Below are 13,084 nucleotides of genomic sequence, written 5' to 3'. Positions count from 1 at the left end.
AGGCGAGCGCGCGGGGGCCCCGGCTCCGCGGTCCTCCGCGGGGGAGCGCTTCGCGGTGCAGAGGCTGCCCGGGGCTTGCTTGGCGCTCCGACCGGCGGTTCTGAACGGACCAGCGGGACGGACGGCGGCCGCCGCGGCCGCGGTTTTGCAGGCTTTGCCCGGCCTGTTCTAGCAGCCGCCGGTCAGGCTCGGAAAAGGACTGCGAGAGCGGGTGTCCTCTCTCCATTTTACGGGTGGGAGACCCGCAACTCACAGCGTGCGCCTCTCCCGGTGACGCGGCGGCGCCGGCTTGGCGAGCCGTACCGCTGCCGCCGGGAAACCCGCCCCAGAGGCGCATCTGCGCGATCCGGCGCGCTTCCAGAGCGCCGGCAAGAGGCGGGAGGGCACGAGAGCTTCCTGCGCGCTGCGAGCTGCTCGGGGCCGCACGCTCTGCAGGCCGGTGCCGGCAGGTGCGCGCCCTCCAGGCCCGCGGCCGGCAGGTGCGCGCCCCACAGGTCCGGTGCTGGCGTGTGCACGCCCCGAAGGCCGGTGCCCGCAGGTGCGCGCCCCGCAGGTCCGCAGCCGACAGCGCGCGCTCCACAGGACGGTGCCGGCAGGTGCCCGCTTCCCCAGGCCCCCGCGGAAAGCGCCGAGCAGGAGGCCTGAGAGCACTAGAAGCGTCTCAGGCCCCCGCCCAGATTCCTCTTCCTTCTCCCCACCCCGATGGCCCCTCGGCTATGCTGAGAGCGCACAGAGAACGGTAGATCTCACCCCAAGAGCGTTTGTTGAACTGCCGACTGGCGTCCTCTCCCCATTCTGTTTCCTTCTACTTTGGTCCCTAGTGATGACTCACATTTTGGCATTTCTGATGCAAGAGGTTTTGAAGAATCAACATTTCTTTTGGAAAGCTCTAAATTAAAAATGCTTACCCTTGGGTTCTGTAAATGGTCTTGAACGAGTCCCTAAACCCAATGAAATTGTATGTAAAATGTTTGCTTATGTGCCCTCGTCATCAGACCTTCAAAGGATCGAGATGGAGCCCCACCTCACCCCCACCCCCAGTTTCCTAGCCACTATTAACGTGTTGCGTTTATCTTTTGTGGTTTTCCCCTAACCAACCGTTAATCCTTTGCAGTCAAAGATTCTGTCTTCTGTCCCTTTCACTTTCGGTATACTTTGATCATGGTCGTGCTGAGCACAGTAGGCAGCTAATATGAAGTAAACATGACTTTTAAGTCCTCTACGTAGGGGCTTTAATTTTTTGGTACATTTTCACTTTTAACATCTAAAATGGCATACACCTGTAAACAAACTATGTGTGTGTGTGTGTGTGTGTGTATAACAAAAGTGAACATGCAAAAAATGAAAAGCTCCTTCATCCCTCGTTCCATGTCTCAGAAATATTCATGCCAAGAATTTAGTATATATTCCTCAAACCTATTTTAAAATGAATATATAAACTCACACACTAAGACTTAACCAGAATTAGATCATGCTATATATCACAAGTCAGAAGTTGCTGGGATTTTTTTTTTTAATGTTTATTTATTTTTGAGACAGAAACAGAGCATGAGTTGGGGTAGGGGCAGAGAAAGACACAGAATCTGATGATGTAGGTTCCAGGCTCTGAGCTGTCAGCACAGAGCCTGATGTGGGGCTGGAACCCACCAACTGTGAGATCATGACCTGAACTGAAGTTGGACACGTAACCAACTGAGCCACCCAGGTGCCCCTGGGATTTGTTTATTTTAAATTAGATCCTCTCCCAAAACTGCCAAGCCAACCTGTGGGCACCTCCATCTGTCCCAGTCTTTTTTAGTAGCTGGATATTATTTCCATTAAGCAGATGGGCACATTTTCACATTTTGATATTGCAAAATATTACAATGAACATTCTTGAACATGTTTTATTTTTAATTCTTTTGTGCTTAAAGAAAAATTTTTAAAAGATTATTTTGAAAGATATTGTGAAACATCCCTTCAGAAGAGTATTTATCATGACCCGACCCCCCCCCCCCCGCCCCGTTTGCATGCGCCCTATCCAAGGCCTGGAAGGGATAGTCCTGTATGACGTATGTTTTTTTTGTAAAAGTTGCAGGAAGATATTATAATGGAAACTAGTGAAGACTGTTGCCTCCTTCTACCGCAACTTATCCTGTTACATCATCTAGGCCTTAGAGTGGCTGTGTCTAATTCTGTACAGATAATGTCTATTCCTTTTCTTAAGCAGGACTCCCTAAAAGGTGTAAGCTTCAGACCTCACAAAATCTGGATACCAACGGAGGCACGCAGGAAAGTGCTCCGACTGCCTTGAGATACATTTTGCTCCTCGCCTCTTCAACGACACCACAGCGTCAGATTTCATGCTCAGCCTGGGCTCTTGGAAGTCTGACCTACTTCTGGGTCGGAGCTCACAGTTATTGCCCAGGGGATATTTAGCCGAGACTACAGATGGCTGTGTTCGCCCTTTCGGTTGGTCCCTGGTATAACAGGTAGCTTTCTGGATGTTGAATCTGCAATCTGAGATCGAGTTTCGCTCAATGGCTCCTCTCGAGAAGAACCTTTTATATTTTGTAGTTGGTGGGATTACGTCTGCACGCTCAGTGGTATTCAGTTTCCCTACTCTCACCAAACAAACATAAGACCCTGGGAAGTAAGTTCCACTTTCTAAAGTTCACCTGAAGACCTGGAGACCCTCCTGGGGTGCCCAGCACCTTCAACATCTCCAAGGACACACATGTCCCCAGAGCGCTCAGTCCACCCCACCCCCCAGGAGACTCCAAGCACCACCCCTGCCTAGGTTACTTCTCACCTTCTCTCCCTCCTCCTCATTCCTGCCACCTGCCCCCAATGCTTGGAGGGCAGCCTGGAGGTTGCAGGAAAAGCTTCCAGTCCATCACAGGCGGCCCAGGGTGGGCTGTCCTCACACCAGCATCGGTGCGACTGAACCACAGGGAGCTGAGGCTCAGGGACAAGTGTGTGCCTCCGGAACACTACTGTCACTGTGTAGACAGGAACAAACTGGAGGTAAAGGTCAAAATTAGGAAGTCCTTACACTCAATTTACCTTTGTTTATTTTTATTTTTTTATTTTACGCACACACAGCTGGGGAGGGACAGAGAGAGGGGGAGAAAGAGTCTCAAGCAGGCTCCAGGCTGAGCCTGGGTGTCACAATGGTGAGAACATGACCTGAGCCAAAGTCAAGAGTCCCACTCTTAACCGGCTGAGCCACCGAGGCGCCCCTTGTTTTTTTTACCTTTAGGACGATGAGAGAAACAGGGTCTCAGGGAGGAAGGATTTCCTTCAACAGGACAAGAGCTACATTAGGAAGCGACAGGTATGTGTGTTTTGTAAAGATGACTCTCTTCTATGTCATAAGAGGCACCTCCGCTTACCCGGTCTGTGATCGGGCTGATTGCAGACGGAATCAACCTTTTCTGTTGGGGTGTTGCCATAGCAACAGGTGGTGTCTTCTTTCCACCTTGTGGGTGCTAGTGTGAAGAGGTCTCCCCCACAGTGTTGACTCTCTCCTGAGATGGCCCGACAGCCCTGCCCGTGTGGGAAGTCTATATCCGCAGTCCTTCTCCCAGCCAAGTCCACCTGCAGCCTGTGGTTTTCTCGGCCACACGGCACTGACATCCTAACTGACACAGAGTCCATACTGCAAATAGACCCTGGACTTCCAACTGCCCTCCTGGAACTTTATGGAACAGATGGAGTGAAGGAACAGAAGGAAGAACCACTTCTTAACTATTGAAGAGGAATTTAACGATGTAATCATTATGATCATATCCAGCATCAAGGTCCCACCTGTCCTAGTTCAGATCCAATAATTCAGATTTATTCCAAGCCTCTAAATTAAGGTAACGGGGGGCGCCTGGGTGGCGCAGTCGGTTAAGCGTCCGACCTCAGCCAGGTCACGATCTCGCGGTCCGAGAGTTGGAGCCCCGCGTCGGGCTCTGGGCTGATGGCTCGGAGCCTGGAGCCTGCTTCCGATTCTGTGTCTCCCTCTCTCTCTGCCCCTCCCCCGTTCATGCTCTGTCTCTCTCTGTCCCAAAAATAAATAAACGTTGAGAAAAAAAAATTAAAAAAAAAATAAATTAAGGTAACGGAAGGCCTGGGGATAGGGGTGCCTGCACCCAGCTGACCCAGGACTGGAGAGAAGGCCACAGAGCAGCTGCCACGGGGGCAGAGCCAGCCAGGCACATGACGGAGGCTGGGAGAGTGTGTGGATACTTGTGCTGGTACCTCATGGCTTGTGCATGGTACCTCATGGGTCTCCTATGCCTTCAGGAAGCGGAGGGAATCCCTATGGGTATTGACAAGGGCTCCCTCCTTGGCCAAACTGGTCAGGTTCTTCTGAGACTTCTGAACTGGGCTCCATCCTTGGCCTGTCAAGCCCAGTCTTAATAAAGAATCCTATTGAGTCCAGTTTGGGCATGAATCCTGCTAAACCAGTTTAGGTGGGAAACCCCCTACCCTTGATAGCCAATCAGGTTCCTTTTGCTCCACTAAATATTCAATCACGTCTTTTTTGTTTGCTTGCTTTTATTTTGTTTTGTCTTGTTTTAGCAATTTTCCATCCAGCGACTCCCTCTCCCTGCCCATTGGCCACGAATCCCCAGCTGCCCTCATTGTGTTCCAAGGGGAGGTCAGTCTCCCTGTTCTACTTCAATAGTCTAAATAAAGCCTTCCTTGCCTGTTTAACCCCATCTGGTGCAATTTTTCTTTGATAGTTCCCTCAAAGAACTTACAGACACATCCTGGGAATGTTTCTTATCCAGAGAAAACAAGCTGCAATCGACTGTGTAGAGGTGTGACCAGGGTAGAATGAATCAACTAACAGTAGCCAATTTTCTGATGATATGAAAACAGATTTTAAAATCTGTACAAGATAGGAGAGATGTGGCTGGGAAGATAAAAGACCAGAACAGCTTTCCCGGGCTGAACATTTACAGAAATAAAGAGAGTTCTGGGTGATTAGATATAACATGTAGATACCTAAGGCAGGTACAAGGTTTTTGGGTCAACAGAAGAAACATCTGATGCTTTATTAAATCACAGACTCCAAAGCACACACGCCCTGAGATCGTAATTTAATAGATTGAGTGAGGCCCAGAATTCTGCAGCTGAAGCAGTCCAGAGATCATACGTGAACTATTGCTCTCAGCTTAAAAAGATAAAAACAGGGGCGCCTGGGTGGCGCAGTCGGTTAAGCGTCCGACTTCAGCCAGGTCACGACACGATCTCGCGGTCCATGAGTTCGAGCCCCGCGTCAGGCTCTGGGCTGATGGCTCGGAGCCTGGAGCCTGTTTCTGATTCTGTGTCTCCCTCTCTCTCTGCCCCTCCCCCATTCATGCTCTGTCTCTCTCTGTCCCAAAAATAAATAAACGTTGAAAAAAAAATTAAAAAAAAAGATAAAAACAAAAGTTCAAATGAATTGAAACAAAAATAATTCTGCTTTTATAAATGTAAGAAGTGTTTTGTCATAATAAGGGAAATGGAAATTAAATTGTATTGGAATACCCTTTTCACCTACTAAATGAACAGAGAACCCAAGCTGACAAGATACTCTGTTGGGGAGGGGGAAGGGAGCAAGATTATAGGTTTGGAGTGTAGAGTAATAAAATTCCTTTGGGGGGCAACTCGGCAATATGTATAAATATTTCCAATGCACATAACCTAGGACCAGCAAGCTCATTTCTTAAAATGCATGCTGCAGTATTTACAGGTGCACACAGTCGAAATTACACGTTGGGGGCAATGGGACACTTTGTTTCTAAAATTATTTTAATTTTAGAGAGAGAGAGAGAGCACAAGCAGGGGACAGGCAGGGAGAGAGGAAAAGAAAGAATCTTAAGCAGGCTCCACACTCACTCCCATGATCAGGTAAGCGTGACCTGACCTGAAATCAAGAGTTGGTCGCTTAATCGACTGAGCCACCCAGGGGCCCCAGAGATTTTTTTTTTTTTTGAGGCGACACTTTAAACATGTTGAAAATTGCAGTATAATTAAAATACATATATAGCTGAAAATTTCATGCGAAGTACAATATAAACAATCATTTGCCTATCTTTGTGGGTGACTTTATCATTTAAGTCAGGCAAGTGTTTTTCTATATCCCTCAGTGGACCATTCTTCAAAAGACCTAGAGACTCCGCGGTGAGTATAAACATCTTTCTTCTCTCCAGAAGGTCCGCGTCTCAGATGCTGGATCCAGTGACCCCACTGTGACAGGTGCTGCTGACCAAGCGTTACCCGGGAGACCCCGGACGCTCTCACAGAGCCCTCCTGTGTGCACCCCGGCTGGGGTTCAAAGAAAACCTCCCGACGAGGGTGGGATTCGAACCCACGCGTGCAGAGCACAATGGATTAGCAGTCCATCGCCTTAACCACTCGGCCACCTCGTCCGGTGCCCGCACCGCGCGGCCGGACTCTTCGCTCCGCGGTGGGTGCCGCGGTGACGCCTCCGCGCGTTTGCTCTCCCCCGACGCCGCCTCCACCCTCCCCGCCGGACCCCGGACAGGCGTTTTCGGGTCCCTCTCACCGCAGCAGGTGCTACATGAGCAGGCACAGCCAGCGCGCCGCCGTGTGACGCGCGGACACCTGCTGCCCGCACGTGGCCAGCGCCCCGGGAGCGCCCGGACTCCGGGAAAGGCCGGGACCTCTGGTACTCGCCCCTGAAATGCGTCAGACCGCGGGGGGCACACCTGCATTTCCCTCCGGTTCGCTTCTCTGGGCCTTGGCGCGAACAGAGACCGGGGAGAACTGGGCTGGAAACAAGGCTACACGCGGGCGCCCGGCGGAGACGGCGTGGGCGCCAGAGCAGAGCGGAACCTAGGCAGGGCTGACCTGGCGCGGCCGCCACCGCTCTTCGGGCCCCGGGAGCCCCAGGTGGGGAAGCCCGCGCCCCGGGAGCCGCAGGTGGGGAGGTCGGAGCCCAGGGTAGCCGCAGGTGGGGAGGCCCTCCCCCCTCCACCCCGGGAGCCGCAGGTGGGGAGGTCGGGGCCCCGGGGAGCCTCAGGTGGGGAGGCCCGCGCCCCGGGAGCCACAGGTGGGGAGGTCGGAGCCCAGGAGAGTCGCAGGGGGGAGGTCGGGGCCCCGGGGAGCCGCAGGTGGGGAGGCCCTTCCCCCCCCTTCCCCGGGGAGCCCCAGATGGGGAGGTCGGAGCCCCGGGGAGCCGCAGGTGGCTCCATCCCGGGCTCCATCCCGCTCTCCGTGACACTCGGTGCAGGCCACCTAGCCAACTCCATCACCACCCTTCTCCCCCGGCGGAAGCCCACCTTGGCCGCTTCAGGTAAACCAGCATTCAGAAACTCCTTTCACTCACTAGACTACGTTTGTTTTTTCCATATTTCGTGCAGGATTTTGGAGAGAAATGGAAGAGAGAAGATTCTTACTTGCCAAGATGCCGTTGCATTTTCCTTCCTATGAAACCTCTACTTGTGTTCTGAGCTCTGGTCTCCCTCCCAGGGTCCCTTACCGAGTTTATAAACTCACCTTTGCATGCACCGCCCATCATGGGAATCCACGGGTTAGAGGACTGAGGACTTGTTCATTTAGTGAGTCAAACAATGTATCACTTTTTCGAATGAGGTCGGCTGTTAGGATTTTCCTTCAGCCTTGAGTCAGGACTCCCGTTTTGTTGTTCGAAGCATCCCTTCTCATTGTCCTGTTCACAGTTCCAAGGAAACCTGATTTTATACCAGTGACTTCAAAACTACTGCTCAAGACAACTTTTCAAGAGAAAATTTACCTGTTAGATTAACAAAGATTTTTCTTTTTTTTTATTAAAAAAATTTTTTTTACATTTATTTATTTTTGAGAAACAGAGTGAGACAAAGCATGAGCGGGGGAGGGGCAGAGAGAGAAGGAGACACAGAACCCGAAGCAGGCTCCAGGCTCTGAGCCGTCAGCCCAGAGCCTGACGCGGGGCTCGAACCCACGAACTGTGAGATCATGACCTGAGCCGAAGTTGGACACTCAACCGACTGAGCCACCCAGGCGCCCTGAAAGATTTTTCTTTTAGACAGTTCTCCCGCCATACTCCCCAGAGGGCAGGGATCATATTTCATTATTCATAATTTTACACCCAGCACATCAGTGTGTAGAATGAATATGTAAAGTGCTTTAAATTGCCTGACACTGGGGGCGCCTGGGTGGCTCAGTCGGTGGTCAAGTGGCTGACTTCAGCTCAAGTCATGATCTCACCATTGGTGAGTTCGAGCCCATGTTAGGCTGTGTGCTGACAGCTCAGAGCCTGGAGCCTGCTTCCAATTCTGTGTCTCCCTCTCTCTCTGCCCCTTCCCTGCTCATGCTGTCTCTCTCCCCCCCCCCAAAAAAATAAATAAACATTAAAAAAGAATGTAATACCTGACACTGCAATCACTATGTAAACGCTTTGCATTATCATTATTATCCCTCAGAAAAGACAACCAGCAGAGAAAACATGAACCAATAGTATGCGCAGGCAATCCACAGAAGTAGAAACAATTCAGACGACAAACATAATAAAAGAAGCTTCCCTTCACATATATTTAAAGATATGCTAATTAAAATAGTAATATATTCTCCCCTCCATTAGACTGACAAGTATTTACAAAATTCATAATAACAAATCTGGGCCAGAGTTTCGGAAAGCATGTTTTGAAATACTGCTGTGAAATTGTAACTTGGCACAAACACATTAAAAGATAATTTTATAAGACCTATTAAAATTTAAAAACTTACATCCTTTTTCCCTTCCTAAAACCCAACTATCAAGTAGGGGTAGGAGGGAGGTAACTCCAACTATAGTATGTGTAGTTTTGTTATCATTATTATTTTAAGTAAATATGAAGATAAATTAATAGAGTTTTAGATAATATCAGTGAGGCCACTTAGCCTCAGCCTCAGTTTTATGAAGACTCAAATATAGACTTTTCTTGATATCTCCAAAGTACATTATACATACAATTATTGTATTTTTATTTGATGTTAACAGAGTTCATGTTTAAATATAATTATTTCAACTATATCCCAACTTTTAGAATATTCCTTTTGTATTTTATTTTAAATATGGTAGAAAACTAAAAAAAAAAATGCCACAGGCCCTTTGCAACTTTGGAAAAACCATGATGGGCATTGACATGAAAAATGCCTGCAAGAATATATACCGACTGTCAAAAGTTGTTATATCCAGGGCTGCAGCTACGGGGCTCCAGCACTTTCCATATCATTTTTGTAAGGTTTTACTTTTTACTTTAGTCTCAAACATGTATTAATTATGTAAATATAGATGGAGATAGGACTTTTGGTTTCCGATCAACATGTAAAGAGCTTGGAAGGCGTCACTCCCATCCTCACGACAAGGAAAGAGCTGAAACAACCCTTCTTAGACCCATCAGAGAACTGAGGTCACAGAACTAACTGCTGCCCCCAAGCTGGAGAGACAGGTAAATGATCACAATTTTCCAGAGCAGAAGCCAGGAGGTGGCAGCAGAAATCAATACCAGGGCAGGAAAATTAAACCATAATTAATGAATTGCTGGAGGCTCAGTGTAGAGTAGCTTGAGGGTTGAACACTGCAAGGAGGCTCTGTCCTGGAAGAGCCCTCTGCTTTCCTGAGTTTTACCTACAGGAGCTCCACCAGGCTCTCACTTTGAAGACCAAGAAAAAATACCCTCTTGCCTGTGGCTAGGAGAGGGGAAAAGTGGCCATTCTGAAATGTAGTACACAATAGCTATTCTTGAATGAATGCATGAGTGAATGAATGAATGAATTTAAAAATCTGGATTTTTAATAAAAGCACCGCCAAGCACCAAAATGCAAGGTAGAAGAGCTTCCTTTGCAAGAAGGAGCTCTTTGTTCTCCTAACAAGTCGGTCCACAAGGAAGCTACTTTATCACGATAAAACTTCTAGCAGATAACACAGGAGAAAATCTAGGTGGCGTCAACTCTGGCCATGGGTTCTTGGATACAACGCCAAAAGCATGATTGTTGGACGAAATAACCAATAAGTGCTACTTTATTAAAATTTAAAAACATATGCTCTGCTAAAGGCAGTATCAGGAAAATGAGAAGACAAGCCACAGACAAGCCACAAAAAATATCTGAAAAACACGTATCTGATAAAGGACTGGTACACAAAATATACAAAGAACTCTTAAAACTCACAAACAAGAAAACAAACAACCAGTTTACAAAAATAGGGAAAAGATCTGGACACTTGACCAAAGATGTACAGATGGCAAGGAAAGCATTAAAAGATGCTCAGCATCAGGGCACCTTGGTGGCTCAGTAGGTTGAATGACCAACTCTTGATCTCAGTCAGGTCATGATCTCAGGGTTTGTCCAGAGCCTGCTAGGGATTCTCTTTCTCCCTCTCTGCCCCTCCCCTGTGCATGCTCGCACTCTCTTTCTTTCAAGATAAATAAATAAACTTAAAAAAAGAGATGCTCAACATCCTATGTCATTAGGGAATTGCACATTTATTTAAATTTTTTTTCAACGTTTATTTATTTTTGGGACAGAGAGAGACAGAGCATGAATGGGGGAGGGGCAGAGAGAGAGGGAGACACAGAATCGGAAACAGGCTCCAGGCTCTGAGCCATCAGCCCAGAGCCTGACGCGGGGCTCGAACTCCCGGACCGCGAGATCGTGACCTGGCTGAAGTCGGACGCTTAACCGACTTGCGCCACCCAGGCGCCCCAGGGAACTGCACATTTAAACAATGAGGTGCCACTACAGAGCTATTAGAATGGCCAAAGTCCAGAACATTGACAACGCCAGATGCTGGTGTGCATGTGGAGCAACAGGAACTCTGATTCGTTGCTGGTGGGGATACAAAATGGTGCAGCCGCTCTGGGAGAGAGCCTGTTAATTTCTTATAACACTCAACACAGGTTTATCCTATGAGGAAGCAGTTGCACTTGGTATTTACCCATATGAGTGACAAACTTGAGCTCCCACAAAATCTTTCACGTGGCTGTTTCAGCAGCTTTATTTGTAATTGCCAAACTTGGAAGCAACCATCCCTCAGTAGGCGAATGGATAAGTGAACTGGTTCATCCAGACAATGGAATACTATTCAGTGTCCCCCAAAATGAGCCATTAAGCCGTGAAAACACAAGGAGCAACTTTAAATGCATATTACTGAGTGAAAGAAGTTGGTCAGCTTTAGTGAAAACTCCCATAAATAGCATAAGTTAAGTCTTGTTATATACAATTTAACTGTCACTTAACTAGCAGTTGGAGGTAATTTCTGCTTAAAATGACTACTGATTTATTTGCACTTTTAAAACCTTTTTCTCCTGTCATTATTTTGCTTCAACAGATATTGTATGAGTTTTTTTCCCTTTCTTTTATTTATTTGGTGGCTTATTAATTTTTTACAACTTTTTTTCTCCATTTGTTTGGAATGTAATCATTCCATTTCCATTGTTTTAGTGAATATTTGAAGTAACATATATAATTATCTTAACAAAATATAAAGAAAAAGATCTTGATCTTTTTTAAAAAAATTATTTGAGAGGGAGATAGAGGGCAAGCAGGGAAGGGACAGAGAGAGAAGACAGACCCCCAAGCAGGCTCCGTACTATGAGCACAGAGCCCGATGCGGGGCCTGAACCCATGAACTGTGAGATCGTGGCCTGAACTGAAGTCAAGGCACCCCTCTTGATCTTTTTAAAAAAATAAAGTCTTTCAAAACACTTTAGTCCCTCTTCTTCCACTTTTTAAAAAATTGTGGTAAAGCTCACCTAACATAAAATTCACTGTTTTCATTAAAGTGTACAATCAATGGCATTTAGTCCCTTCACAACGTTGTGCAGCCATTACCACTATCCGAACATTTTCATCACCCCAATCACCCCAAAGGGAACCTTGTACCCATTAAGTAGTCATTCCTCAAACCTGCACTCACCCCCAGCATCTGGAAATCACTAATCTGCCTTTTGTTTTTTCTATGGATTCACTTATTCTGGATATCTCCTATAAATGGAATCCCACAGAATGCGGCCTTTTGTGTCTGGCTACTTTCACTCAGCATAATGTTTTCAAGGTCCGTCCATGCTGTAGTCTTCCTTTTTGATGACTGAATAATACTCCATCCTATGGATATACCACCTTCGTTCACTCATTTATCAGTCTATGGACACTTGTGTTATTTTCACTTTTTTTGCTATTGTGAATAGTGCTGCCATGTAGATTTGTGGACAAGTTTTTGTTTGAACACTTGTTTTCAACCTTTTGGGTATCACCCAGGAATGGGATTGCTAGGTCCTACGGTCACTTCTTGTTTATTAACTTACTGAGGAATCGCCATTTTCCACAGCCGCCACACCATTTTACATTCTCACGAGCATTGTCCAGAGTTCTAACTTCTGGATCGACTCAGATTTTCTATTTCTTCACGATCCAGTCTTGGGGGATTGTGTGTTTCTCAGAATTGTCCATTTTGTTTAGGTTTTCTGATTTGTTGGTGCATAATCGCTCATAGTACCCTCTTATAATCCTTTTATTTCTGTAAGATCAGCATTAAAATCCTCACCTTACTTTCGGCTTGAGTCATTTGAGTCTTTTGTCTTTCTTTTTTAGTCACTAGCTAAAGATTTGCCAATTCTGTTATCTTTTCAAAAAGCAATTTTTGGTTTCGTTGATTCTATCGTTTTTGTGCTCTCCATTTCATTTATCTCTGCTCGAATCTTTATCATTTCCTCCCCTCCATTTCCACTTAGTTAAGTTGCTTTTCTTTCTCTGGCTCCTTAGGGTAGAAAGTTATGTTACTTATTTGAGATCTTTCTTCTCTCCTAATGCAGGCATTTACAGCTATAAATGTGTCCCATAAAACCATAAAACTTGGCGTTTTGTCTTTATTTTCTTCCAGCCAACTATTTTGTCCATCTCCCTGATGACCACCTCTTTGACCCAGTAGCTGTTTACAAGGATGTTTTTAACTCCACATATTGGCGTATTTTCCAGTTTTTGCTTTGTTATTTGATTTCTGGTTTCATTCGATAGTGGTTGGAAAATACACTTTGTATGATTGGAATCACTTTAAACTTGCTGAAATTTGTTTTGTAGCCTAACATAAGCAGCTTCTGTCTCCAGGCAGCATTCTCTGGTT

General features: G+C 46.9%; 1 non-coding gene across 1 annotated transcript; it reads right to left on the bottom strand.

The window, feature by feature from the left end:
- Positions 1-6,307: 6,307 nt before the first annotated feature.
- TRNAS-GCU lies at positions 6,308-6,389 on the bottom strand. Its single transcript has one exon. It is a non-coding gene; the product is annotated as a tRNA-Ser (tRNA).
- Positions 6,390-13,084: the final 6,695 nt, after the last annotated feature.

The sequence above is a fragment of the Prionailurus bengalensis genome, chromosome B2 (assembly GCF_016509475.1).
Source record: "Prionailurus bengalensis isolate Pbe53 chromosome B2, Fcat_Pben_1.1_paternal_pri, whole genome shotgun sequence".
Taxonomy (NCBI): Eukaryota; Metazoa; Chordata; class Mammalia; order Carnivora; family Felidae; genus Prionailurus; species Prionailurus bengalensis.
This window is presented reverse-complemented; position numbering and strand designations above follow the sequence as displayed.